Below are 14287 nucleotides of genomic sequence, written 5' to 3' on the forward strand. Positions count from 1 at the left end.
TTGAGACATATTGAATTAAAGGCTCAATACTGAGCATCCTTCTTTCTTAAACTTATTTTGGAAGAAAAAGAAAAGAAAAACTTCTGTTGTTCTTTCATTAATCTGGGTCTACCAGTACTTGAAATTTAGTATTTCTAATTTATTGTTTGATTAGTATAATAAGTTGAACAGTATGGAGTCTCCTTTCTTAGACATTAAAATGATAATGTTAGCAACTTCATGTGGTTGAGTCTAATATGTGTTTTTCCTTTCAGTTCTACATTTCTATGTGACTATGGTTGGTGTTCATAGGCAATACAAGTTATTAATGTTACCTATAACATCAACAAGTAAAACTTGAGGGTATACAAACTTACTTCTCTTTAAATGATAAATTTTATTTTCAAAGATACTACCTCTTTGGTCAATTAATAAATTATTTTAATTTGGTCCAAAGATTGTAGGTTATTGTTAAGGTACTTAATATTCAATATTAAATTCTTAGAAGCTCTAATTAGTAAAGTGAACACTAAGTCTTATTTCAAATGATTATTAGACAGTTTTAAAAGTAACTAATAATCATGTTTTTATTTGGTAAGTATTTTTTAATTTATTTTTTTTATAAACATATAATGTATTATTAGCCCCAGGGGTACAGGTCTGTGAATTGCCAGGTTTACACACTTCATAGCACTCACCATAGCACATACCCTCCCCAATGTAAGTTTCTTTTTTATGATAACTTATCAGAAAATAAATTCAGTCTATAAGTGAAATTCAGATATATTTAATAGATTTCCTTAATTGTTGTTCAGTGTTAAGTATTAAAAACATTTCTCAATTATCATTGAAATTCATAGAATATGATCACAATTTTCATAATTTACATAAATTTCATATTTTACCATTCTTTGAATATAAAAACTTAGGTGAAGGAAAAGGCAAATCAATTATTTTTTCTAAACGAGTATTCTTCAAATATCCAACATAGATATGTACACATAAACATACACACACAATTATGTTAGAATAATATTATTAAAGTTGATGCAAATGAACATTTTTATCAATTTTGTTAGATGGCAATTAAAGAAAAAAGGTAGAAAATTATTTTTAAAACTGAGAAAGCTTTATTGAAGCAAATAAATGGACAATGAATTCATTTTACCTTTTTAGTTGTAATGCAGATGGAGGAATTAATATTCTGACAAGGGAAGGTCATCACTGTTATTAAGTAAATTGCCATAATTGGTGGAATGAGACAGTTAAAACTCTCATAAATTAGAAATGCATATCTATAAATATAGGCATTATCTATTACTTCCCCTCTACTTTTATTTCCACAAAATTTGCCTTTTAAAAAATGGAGTTAAAAGTCTTATCTTTGAAATTACAATGAAGAAAATGTAAACTAAATACTGTGATGATTAATGAAGCTTGGTCATGAAACTTTATCCACACACACACATACACAAACACACACACACACACACAAACACACACACACAGGATGAATGAAACTGAGGAAGTAGGACTTGAACATTTTGCAATATAATAAACTCCATTTTGATCACCAGTGTTTATCTCAAATTCATAATCTGATGTAGATGAAATGCCTAAGCATTTCAATAATTTATTTTGAAATAATTTGAAATCGATATCTGTATATTTTCTCTAGTAACTTGCTTTTCACCTTATTTCTCTATTTTTGTTTATCATTTCTTATACTAATTCATTATTTTGCCAAACAAAGGAAATTTGTCTGAATATATTTACTATATTTTAACACCTTACTACCTAAATGCTATTTCATGTAGAAATGCATCAATTCTGACCCAATATCAGTAGGAGACATTTTAGATTGTTTTTCTATCTCCACTGTGTTTGTTGCCTACAAACAAATTAAAGGACAAATAGCATATAGTTGAAAATTGGGCTTTTCCCTAATTATCTCACTTAGATGGATATAGATTTAATTTTTATATTCATACATGAACGTCTGTTATCTCTCTAAATTAGAATAAAGTGACTTTGTTTTGGAAGTACACATGCACACACAGCACCCAAAGCCAGAAAATAAGTTCCAACCCTGTGCTCATACAAATAAAGTTTATTAGATTGAGTGTTCTAAAGATTGGATGATGTTATATCTGAGGTCAGAATCAGCATGACTCCAGTTACTGAGAATAAGGAAAGCTAAATGGAACCAAATGTAGAAATTGACTTATAGACCATAAATTGATTTAAATATAGATCAGTGTGTGACTAGAGAATGCACTGGCAGTTGTTAACAAGAACATCAGTACCACAGATGTACCATATCCAACAGTGTGCCCCCAACATTTGATAGTTTTGTTGTTTGCCTCAAATATTTTATTTCATGTGATGTTTAATATATTGTCAGCTTTATTAATCTTTTCACTAATGGTTTCTAATGTATAAATCATAATTCCACAGACTTTTTCCACTGATGCATTCTTTTCTTCTAAAACATTTTTAAGCAAAGTTTTTTTTTTTTTTAATGTTTCAAGTATTTATTTAAATTCTAGTTGGCTAACAAATAGTGTATTCTTAGTTTCAGGATTAGAGTTCAGTGATTTATCACTTATATATAATACTCAGTGCTCATTACAAGTTCCCACTTTAATATTCATTACCCATTTAGCCTATTTCCCCACACATCTCCTCTCCAGCAGCCCTCAGTTTGTTCTTTATAGTCAAGAGTCTCTTTTATGGTTTGCTTCTCTCTCTCTCTTTTCCCCCTATGCTCATCTGTTTTGTTTCTAAAATTCCACATATGAGTGAAGCTATATGGTATTTATCCTCTATATACTAACTTATTTCACTTAACATAATACCCTCTATCTCCATTCACATTATTGCAAATGCCAAGAATTAATTCTTTTTGATGGCTGAGTAATATTCCATTGATATATACACCACATTTTCTTTATCCATTCATTACTGGATGGACATCTGGGGTCTTTCCCTAGTTTGTATAACATTGATAATGCTGCTGTAAACATCAGGGTGCCAGTGCTGCTTCAAATCAGTATTTTTGTATCTTTGGGTAAATACCTAGTAGTGCAATTTACTAGGTCAAAGGGTAGTTTTATTTTTAACTTTTTGAGGAACTTCCATACTGACTTCCAGAGTGGCTTAACCAGTTTGCATTCCCACTAACAGTGAAGAGGGTCCCCTTTTCTCCACATCCTCACCAACATCTGTCATTTCCTGACTCATTAATTTCAGCCATTCTGAGAGGTGTGAGGTAAATCTCCTTGTAGTTTTGATTTGTATTTCCCTGACGATGAGTGATGGTGAGTACTTTTTTGTGTGTCTCTGCTATCTAATTATTTTCTTTGAAAAAGTATCTATTCATATCTTCTGCCAATTTCTTACCTGGGTTATTTATTTTTTGGGGTGTTGAGTTTCATGAGCTCTATATAGATATTTTTTTTTAAATGGAGATAATCCCGTAACACAAAACTCAGACTTGAACCCATCTAGCACAGCAGTGCTTTGCAGGAATACAACTACTATTACCATTACTCTCACTACTCTATTTTTGAAACTGAAAAGTTATGTGAGTTATGGTAAGCACTTAAAATGCCTTAACCCCCAAAACAACAACAAAAACAACAACATGAGATACATGAAATACACTGATTTTCTTTATAGGGAAATGGATAAATAGGAAAAAAACAAAAAACAAAAAACAAAAACAAAAAAACGGACAAAGTCAGAGTTTGGTAAAATGGTGGGAACTGATTTTCATCAAATTCCTTTTTGGACCTGTTTTGGTTATCTATTTGTGTATAACAAATTGCACAAACTAAGTGGCTTAAAACAACACACATTTATTATCTCACTATGTTTGTGGGTCAGCAGTGGCAGAATTTAGCTAAATATTCTGCTCAGAATCTTACATGTCTGCAATCAAAGTATCTACCGGAATTTGTTCTTATCTGGAAACCTGACTAAGGAAAAGTTGATTGTGTTGGTAGAATTTATTTCCTTGCATCTATAGGACTGGGGGCTCTAGTTTCTTGTTGACTATTGAGAGAAAACAGTCATTAGATGCTTGTCAGGTGGGTCATACAGCATGGCTGCTTACTTCTTCCAGGGCAGCTAAGTAAAGACCTCTAGAGTCAGTAGGCTAGAAATATAGGGTATTATATAATGTAACATAATCACAGGAGTACTATTTAACCAACTTTGCCATATTTTATTTATTAGAAGCAAGTCACAGGTCACACCCATGCCCAAGGACTGGTAGCTGTGGTGGTGGGGTTATAAAACTGTGTAAACACTAGCAGGCAGAAATTATGGGCGACCACTGGAGTCTGTCACAGTCTACCCTTGAGATCCCACGGATTCTTGTCCATTCCAAATGAAAAATACACTTAACTATCCCACATCCCAAATCCTCAAAACTCATAATTTGATTACAGCATCTGCTCAAATCAAAATACAGGATCTAAATTAAGTCTATCTTTGGATGAGTTCCTTTAGGTGTATTTCTCATGATTCATTGATCTGTAAAACTGAAGTAACTAGTTGTCTCTCTCTGCCCCATTCAGGCAACATACAGTAGTGAAGCAGGCATAGGAAAACAGCTATAAATATCCCTATCCCTGAATGGAAGGTACAAAGGAGTCAGTACTTTAGCAGTTTTAAAATACAGCTGGGCAAATGTTGGCTACGTCCTTCATTAGGTTTCAATGCCTGGGAAGAATTCTCCATGACCCTTAGTTCCCTCCCTGGGTACTTGTTTCTGTCTCCTGAGTCATTCTCCCTTTTCCATGTGAGGTAGCATGTGTTGCCAAAGCCGGCTTCTTGTTTGCAGACTTTTGGGACTCTGGCAGTCTCCTTTCTTTTGATCTTTTTGCTTCTTTCAGTCCAAATTGGCAAGAAATAAATTCCTCCAAAAACTCTGTAGACTTTGAGTGGATTTCTCTAGGGTTCTTCTACCAGCCACAGATACAGATCTTTTCAAAATAAGCTCCTTACTACCAGAAGATACTACTGGAATGCCTGAAGGACAATACCTTTAAACTCTAGATTTGTTTAGAAAGTGTATGAAACACAACATTAGAGTCTTTAGTCTTTTCAAAGGATGCTTTGCATGGCTGAATCCTTGTTCCTTTGATTTTCTCAAAGTTTTATTAAAAGTTTGTACAGTCACTCCTTGTTTTTTTTTTTTTTTCTTTCTCTAGAACACACTTTTTAAACAGTATTTGGAAGACCTGTCTCAATGTTAGCATCCTTTGCTACCTGGGAATGTTGAGAATTTTCAAAGATATAAACTCTTGTTTCCTTCTTATTTAAAATGTCTCCTTGGATTCACCTCTCTTCTCTAGCACTTTAACAATAACCAGTAAGAAAAAAAACAGTAAGAATTCAATACTTGGAAATTCCTTCATTGTATGTCTAAGATTATCAGTTAAATTTCTGTTTTTCATTTATCTCTTAGCTTTGTTAAACTTTCTGTCACTACATAACAAGGATTCTTCTTTTCCAGTTCCCAATAATTTACCTCACATGTCTTGCACTGTCACTGTCGACATACTTAAAGTCCAGATCTATGGTGATATTCTATTCAAAGCAATTTAGGATTTCTCTATTATGTTCCTCAAAATTTCTCTAGCCTCTACCCAGTACCTCCTTCTAAAGTCACTCTCACATTTTTAGGTATCTGTTACAGCAGCATCCCACTTCCAGGTACCAGAATCTGTATTGGTTATATGTTGCTCCTTAGCAAATTCCAAAGAACATAGTGCTTTGAAACAATGACCATTTTTATCTCACAGTTTGTAGGTGTCAGATCTGAGTTCTGCTTATCTGGATTCTCTAGGTGAGAAGTCACAAGGCTATAACCAGGGTGTCATCTGGGATATCTTCTCATTTGGAAATTAACATGGACAACAATGCACTTCCTGAAGTTATTAGCTGAATTATTTATGTCTTTAGGACTGAGGGGCTAGCTTTCTGCTCAGTGTTAGCTAAAAGTCTATCTCAGCTCCAGGAGACTGTCCTAAGATCCTTGCCAAATGGATCATCCAAACTGACTGCTTGCCTATTCAATGCCAGCTAAGGAGAGAGAACCTCTAGAGTCTGCTAAGAATATGGACTCTTACATAATGTAACAAAATTACATCCTACTTCCCATCATTTCTGTAATATTCTGTGTTGGCTGGAAACAAGTTACAGGTCCTGCACACACTCAAGGGAAGGGTATCATTATACGTGAATATGAACACTAGTGGCTCTAAAAAGAGAAAAGAAAGATGAAAGGAAGGAAGGAAGGAAGGAAGAAGAAAGGAAGAAAGAAAAGGAAAGAAAAACAAAGAAAGAGAAAACAGAAAGAAGACTACTCTAGGGTCTGTCCACCACAGGTCTAAAACACCAAGTTCTATAAAAAGACTAGCCTTAATAATTTTATAAATTTGATATTTTTGAAAACCTGTAAATTTTATCCTTCAAAATGCTTCAAAAAGGAAAATCGGTCCGACCAGTTAGAGACCTATGTGATGATGATGATCATGAAGTTTTAAAAACTTCAAATTTCTTCCTTTAGCATTATGATGGAGCATTGATAATGACCATAGTTGTCTCAGATTGAAAATAAAAATAATTTCTATATGCATTATATATGTTTACATTTTAATCAATACATTTTATGATTGATATTATAATTAAGATATGTTATATATTAATAAAACTTGAAAATAGCAGTTAAAGTATTATGAAAATTGTCTGAAATGTATGAAAAAGAGAACATCTCTTAAGTTCCACAATAAGACTCTATAGTAAAACATTCTATTTATGCTGTTCCTCATAAAGCACAATAGTAAACCATTTAATATTCCATTATTTAAATGAATCTCTCCTTACTTCTAGCTTTGATGTTGTGTCTACTTAATTTTTACTGCATTTTAAAGAGTAATTAATATAAAAGACATAAAACTTTCAAGGAACTGATGTATTTATTACTGAAAACTTAATTTGTTTTCACAAAGGTAAAGTCTAACTCAATGTACATGTTTCATTTCTTCTTCTCAAAGGTATTATTTTTAATTGAGTCTTGCAAATTGATTTAATTAGCCCAGTTTTTCTTTATTCTCAGACTGTTATATTCAATCATTATAGGATGAAGTCTTTGTTATGCATTTAAAATTCATTTTACTCTAAAGTGAAATCTTGCATACAAAATACCTATCATCAACAGCATTCTGGCCCCACCATCATAATGCTAGGAATAAGAAAAGGATAAAATGCTTGGAAAATATGCAACCCCACATGGAAAATGAATGCCAAAATGAAAAAATTAAAATTCACACTATGTGTCTTTCTTTTTATAATGTGAGATAGATATAGATATACATACACATATACACAAATATATTTTCACAATTTTAAAACACACTGGTTGATTTTTAGAATCAAGTGTTACAATCATTTGGCACAACCTAAAAAATAATAATATTTTTAGGAATCATCAGTATGTAGTGTTTGAAACTCATTGTTTAGTGTGCAAGACCTAGGAAAATTTTCTTAGATTTTATAATAAAATTTATTTACTCAGCTGAATTTTCACTCACTACTGAATCAAAAAATTCAGTCCTAAGAACTATTTTCCTGTCAATTTGCAAAAATTATCAAAATGTAATTATTTAAATTACATAGAATAGTAAGGGCATTTTTTCATTTTAGTAGTAGTATCTGTTAGCAAACAGAAGATTTTATAGAATAAAATTTTAAATGCTGCCTGCAAGTATTATTATCAATTGCTTACATAATTTCTTGTATTTCTGATGATAATTCTATATCTAATCCTGTCTATAGTAACATTATCCAATAGAAAACAGTGCATGCCACTTATGTAATTTTTAATTTTCTGATACACTAAATGATGTACAAGGAGACAGTGAAATAAATTACAATAAGCTCTTTTGTTATTCCTAATATGTACAAAATATAGAACACATGGGTGGTTAATTTTATGTCAACTTGGTACCACAGTGCCCAGATTTTTCCTTAAACATTACTCTGGATGTTTCTGTGAGAAACATGTGTTTCTGCGAGAAACACATATTAGATGGGAATAGAATTTATTTATTTATTTATTTTAAACCTTTTTTTTTTTTTGAGATCACAAGTAGGCAGAGAGGCAGACGGAGAGAGAGAGGGGGAAGCAGGCTCCCTGCTGAGGAGAGAGCCCAATGTGGGGCTCAATCCGAGGACCCTGAGATCATGACCTGAGCGAAGGCAGAGGCTTTAACCCACTGAGCCACCCAGGCGCCTGAAGATGGGAATGGAATTTAAACCAGTAGACTTGGAATAAACATATTTTTCTGTATGATGTGATTCTCTTCCAGTCACTTTAAGGTCTGAATAGAACTAGACTAATCTCTGGGATTCTGCCAGCAGATGGCCTGTGGACTTTAATTGTAATATAAACTCTTCCCTGAATCTCCAAACTGATTGCCAAACTTGAAGATTTTGTACTACCCAACCTCCATTATTGTGTTATCTAATTCCTTAAAATAAATCATCCTCTCTTTTTTTTCTCTAAGTATATGTACACACCCCCAACCATACACACACACACACCATTACCCCTGTTTCTCTGGAGAATACTAATTTTTTAAAAAAGTAACAAATATAAAATATTAATGAGTTATTTTGCATTTATTTTTAAATTTAATTCCAGTGTATGTTCATTTTTTGATACTAATTCATTAAAATCCTGTGTGTATTTAAGACTTACAATACAGCTAATTCAAAGTAGCCATCTTCCAAGTGATCATTAACCAAATGGGACTTGTGGCTACCACAGTGGATGGTACAGGTCTGTGATATTTGAAACTTATTACATACTTAAGCTTGTCTAGTAACCTAAGGAATCTGTAAAATGCAATAGAGACATAGGGCTTAAGAAACAGAAGGTCTGATGAGCCCTACTTCATTAAATATAACCTGATACTTACTCAAACTATTATGTGAAATCAATTTTATTTATTTATTTTTTTTGGTGCTATTATGTACTAGTAGGTCAACCATAACATTTGTTTTGGGGGGAATTTGAGGTTGGTTGGTTTGTTTATTTTTTGCATTTTTCCAATCATTCTGTTTCGAGGCCTTCGAATGAAGTCTAATACTGAATAGTGGTAATGGCTCATATAAAATCAAAAGGTATAATTGAGAAATAGAAAATAATCAAAATCTATAGAAGTCGAGGGATTCTTTCAGTTAATCCCCTTACATTCTTATAACTTCAAAAATTACTTGAAATTCTTGTTTTTTAACAAGATATCTTGTTCCTAGCCAACATAAACTTTTTTTTTTTTTTTTTTTTAATCATAGGCAGACAATTTTTTGTGTGTTTTACATGACAGGGAAACTTCTTTTTTTTTATTTTTAAAGATTTTATTTATTTATTTGACAGAGAGAAAGAAAGAGAACAAAAGCAGGGGGAGTAGCAAGCAGAAGGAAAGGGAGAAGCAGGCTCCCTGCCAACCGCCAAGAAGGAGCCCGACACAGGTCTTGATCCCAGCACCCCAGGACTGTGACCTGAGCCAAAGGCAGACACTTAACCCACGGAGCCACCCAGGTGCCGCTGACAGGGAAACTTCTTAAATAGCCAAGAATACATACTTAATTAATAAAATGAGAAATTAAGCACATTTTTTCCCTATTATCCAATTTCAGAATTATTTATTTATATTCTATATTGCTATTTTTAAATTACTTGCGTAAATGGAAAAAGTAAAACATGTTTCTTATAAGTTGTATATAATTTTTGGTATTTTCCACATAGCAAAAGGTCACACAAAATTATCTTTTCTTATAATTCATAACTCTCATAATTTCTTTTGCAGGTCTTTACGTGGCCTTCCAAATACTCTTAAGCTGAATAGACTGTGTAGTTATTAAACATATTTTATTTCTTCTCAATATTTCCCCAGATGAATTTTAGGCCCTGGCTGAAATGGTACAGCATCTCAATCAACATGTTTCTTCATTGATCTTTCATCTGGATTTTTTGTTTTGTTTTTGTTTTGTTTTTTAATGAGATAACCTCATCTTTATCTACTTTTTCATTCATTATTCTTCTGCTTTTATTATCTGTTCATTCGATTTTTTTATACCAATCAGTATCATCTGGGTGATTTATTTAATGATTGCTTTTTGGAAACTGTCTTGCACAGGGTAATTGTCTCTAACAAGAAATAGGAAAGAATCTCTATTGTAAATGCATTATTATAGTTCTGATCAAATGAAAGGAGAATTCTTTGCAAAGATTATTTCAAAATATATGGTTTCAAAGTATTTTTGATTAAGAATGGTTAAAGCAATCTGGTCTCAGGTGATAACATGAAATGGCATAATCTCTCAGCCACAGAACTGTTTCTCAAGCTCAGTATTTCTTTTACCTTTACCTAGCAAAATATAGTAGTACTTGTTTAAACAAAGTTTTATTTTTTAATCAGAAAGAGGAGAGAATAAAAATACACAATTTGTACAGTTATAGGACAAATACAACTCATATTTTAGTATGTAGAGGGAATAGCAGCAGAAAGTGAATCTGAAAATATGTTTAATAACATGCACATAATTTAATGACAGGAAATTAGGACATAATTTGGAAGTCAATGGGGACTATTTACAAGTTTAAGTCAGAAAAGTTACATGATTAGAATTGAGTTTTAAAAATATAAATGAAAACAAGGCAGAGAAGTCACAGGAGGAGAGTCTAAAATAAAGTAAATGTAGGCAAATAGACCATTTTATTAGTACAAGAAAGCATGAATGGTGGGCTGACTAGAGATTGCAGTCTTCAGTGTGGAAAGACAAAGAACAACATGGGAATATATTTCATGTGCAGAATCAATAGCACATGGTCTCCAAATTGTGATGTTGTGAAGGAATGGGGCCAAAAAAAGTCACTGAACTTCACTACTTTAGAAAAAATGTAAGCGAAAAAACCCCAAAACAACAAAAAGTCACTGAATTTCACTGCTTTAGAAAAAAAATGTAAGCAAAATGATAATGACAATAATAATAATGGCAACAAAAAAGTCCCTAAATTTCATTGCTTTAGAAAAAATGTAAATAATAAAAATGTAAACAAAACTGTAAGAAGCCTTTAGGTTTGGAAATTGAAAGGTTACTGTAAATAGAATTAATGTCATAAAAATGATCACGAGTTGGCATTTTTCAGAAATTTATGAGAAACATCTTATTTCCTACCTAAACAAAGCATAAAATTATAAACAAAGCATAAAATTATAGCATCAACCTTAATGTCCTCTGGAAATGGATCCAATCCAGTATTGCCAAACTTCCTCCACCATGCAAGAACCTACATATGTAGCCATAGTATTTTACTTTTATCAACTAAAGCAAAAGTATGTAGTGTTAACCTGATATTTTCTTCCATGTGGAGAGATAATGAATAATTTATATCTCCTGCCTGTTAGCTATACTCCTCAGACATATCCTTGGGGTGAAGTAATGAATTATCCTGATACATTTGGATGAGAAACTCACTGTATATAGCCCAACAGTTTCTTTCTTCTGTGGGGATTAGGTTATACACATGTGTTTTCTCTTTTGCTCCCACACATCTTAAAATTTAACTGCAGTTCACTGTGGTCTCTATTTTGATCAGTAAGTCTATATAATCCTGAGTTTTAATATTAGGAATACCAGAAGTTGTAGCTTCAAATCCAGCTGTTCTTCATCCTTCATTTTATTAATATTGTCACTTTCACACATTAAATATTCATTGAGCATCTACTATGTGCAACACTTCTAGAGACGGAAGATACAGAAGCAAACTTCACAAAAGCACTATATGGATCTCACCTGATATGTGTTAAAGGAGATATGTTGGCTCCTGACATCTTCTTTGTCTTATTTCTTAATTATTTCATAATTTGATTGAGGGAAGGAGTGTTAATTACTGAATCTTACCTCCTCTGTCCCACCCAAATAATTTTGGTTTTAACCATTTCTCTAAATTCTAATTCTACTGTCATGTCTTGTTGTGCTTTTCTCTGCACTTTCAATTTAACCTTCAAATCTAACTTACATGCCACCACTTCTAAACCTTGTCATTGTCAGTGAAATTATATTTTCTGTTTTATGCTTCTCTAAAAGTTTATATTTTAACTTTATTCACTACTATATATTTTATGTTATACACAATTAGATACAAAGAGAGATGGATAGATTAGATAGATGGGAAGAAAGAAAATAAAGAAAGAAAGTCTTTTTTATTGTGGAAAATCTGAATATTTATAAAACTGGATATATGTATATTTATGGTATATTAACTAGTATCTGGAATATATTGGTGTATTGAAAACCATGCTCAGCTTCAGCTATTATTAACATATGATCAATCTATTTTATCCAAATCCCTAAATAACTGTCACAAAATATTATTTTGAAAAAATATGGACAGCTTACTATTTAATTAGTAATTATTTTGGTATTAAAATATTTTGAAACTTTCTCTAAAGGATGATAACTTTAGGCAAAGAAAGATCTATTTCTTTTATTCTTTAATGTCTAAAGTGTCATAAATATAATATTTGAGAGACTGTTTATCTAATTACAAAATTTTGATTTGGAAATGATTTTCTATACAAAAGTTTGAAGACCATATTTCATTGTTGTTTATTATATAGAGAAGTCTGATATGTCATGATATGTACCTTAAAACCTTGTATGTTTTGCATGTTATCTATAATCTTTGCTTTTGTAGGTTTTGAATTTTTTGTCTGACAATAAGATTCTAATAATATATTAAGAACTGACTTGGCATAGGATTTCCCCATCTCAATTTTTTAAAAGATTTTATTTATTTATTTGATAGATAGAGATTACAAATAGTCAGAGAGGCAGACAGAGAGAGATGAGGAAGCAGGTTCCCTGCTGAGCAGAGAGCAGGATGTGGGGCTCCATCCCAGGACCCTGAGACCTTGACCTGAGCTAAAGGCAGAGGTTTTCCCCAACTGAGCCACCCAGGTGCCCCACCCATCTCAATTTTTTATGCAGAATTTTGATGTTTTGAACTTTTTTTAAAATTAATTAATTTATTTTCAGAAAAACAGTATTCATTATTTTTTCACCACACCCAGTGCTCCATGCAATCTGTGCCCTCTATAATACACCACCTGGTACCCCAGCCTCCTACCCCCCCCACCACTTCAAACCCCTCAGATTGTATTTCAGAGTCCATAGTCTCTCATGAATCACCTCCCCTTCCAATTTACCCCAACTCCCTTCTCCTCTCTAACTCCCCATGTCCTCCATGATATTTGTTATGCTACACAAATAAGTGAAACCATATGATAATTGACTTGACTTGACTCTCTGCTTGACTTATTTCACTCAGCATAATCTCTTCCAGTCCCGTCCATGTTGCTACAAAAGTTGGGTATTCGTCCTTTCTGATGGAGGCATAATACTCCATAGTATATATGGACCACATCTTCCTTATCCATTCATCTGTTGAAGGGCATCTTGGTTCTTTTCATAGTTTGGCGACCGTGGCCATTGCTGCTATAAACATTGGGGTACAGATGGCCCTTCATTTCACGACATCTGTATCTTTGGGGTAAATACCCAGGAGGGCAATTGCAGGGTCATAGGGAAGTTTTATTTTTAATTTCTTGAGGAATATCCGCACTGTTCTCCAAAGAGGCTGCACCAACTTGCATTCCCACCAACAGTGCAAGAGGGTTCCCCTTTCTCCACATCCTTTCCAACACATGTTGTTTCCTGTTTTGTTAATTTTGGCCATTCTAACTGGTGTAAGGTGATATCTCAATGTGGTATTAATTTGAAACTCCCTGAGGGCTAGTGATGATGAACATTTTTTCATGTGTCTGATAGCCATTTGTATGTCTTGATTGGAGAAGTGTCTGTTCATATCTTCTGCCCATTTTTTGATATGTTTGTCTGTTTCAAGTGTGTTGAGTTTGAGGAGTTCATTATAGATCCTGGATATCAACCTTTTGTCTGTACTGTCATTTGCAAATATCTTCTCCCATTCCGTAGGTTACCTCTTTGTTTTGTTGACTGTTTCCTTGGCTGTGCAGAAGCTTTTGATTTTGATGAAGTCCCAAAAGTTTATTTTCACTTTTGTTTCCTTTGCCTTTGGAGACATATCTTGAAAGAAGTTGCTGTGGCTGATATCAAAGAGATTACTGCCTATGTTCTCCTCTAGGATTCTGATGGATTCCTGTCTCATGTTGAGGTCTTTTATCCATTTTGTGTTTATCTTTGTGTA

The 14287-nt window shown here is 32.8% G+C and overlaps 1 long non-coding RNA gene across 3 annotated transcripts in view; it reads left to right on the plus strand.

Moving 5' to 3' along the window:
- The window catches only part of LOC132015744 (uncharacterized), a 224458-nt gene that overhangs the window by 183819 nt on the left and 26352 nt on the right, over positions 1-14287 (plus strand). For 2 of the 3 annotated variants that reach the window (XR_009403760.1, XR_009403759.1), the window contains one exon: positions 9431-9595. The exons of the other annotated variant lie outside the window; for it this stretch is intronic. This is a non-coding gene — a long non-coding RNA (uncharacterized LOC132015744). The remainder of the gene's footprint in view (positions 1-9430; positions 9596-14287) is intronic. 3 annotated transcript variants of the gene reach the window in all.

Source organism: Mustela nigripes, chromosome 1 (assembly GCF_022355385.1).
Source record: "Mustela nigripes isolate SB6536 chromosome 1, MUSNIG.SB6536, whole genome shotgun sequence".
Classification (NCBI taxonomy): domain Eukaryota; kingdom Metazoa; phylum Chordata; class Mammalia; order Carnivora; family Mustelidae; genus Mustela; species Mustela nigripes.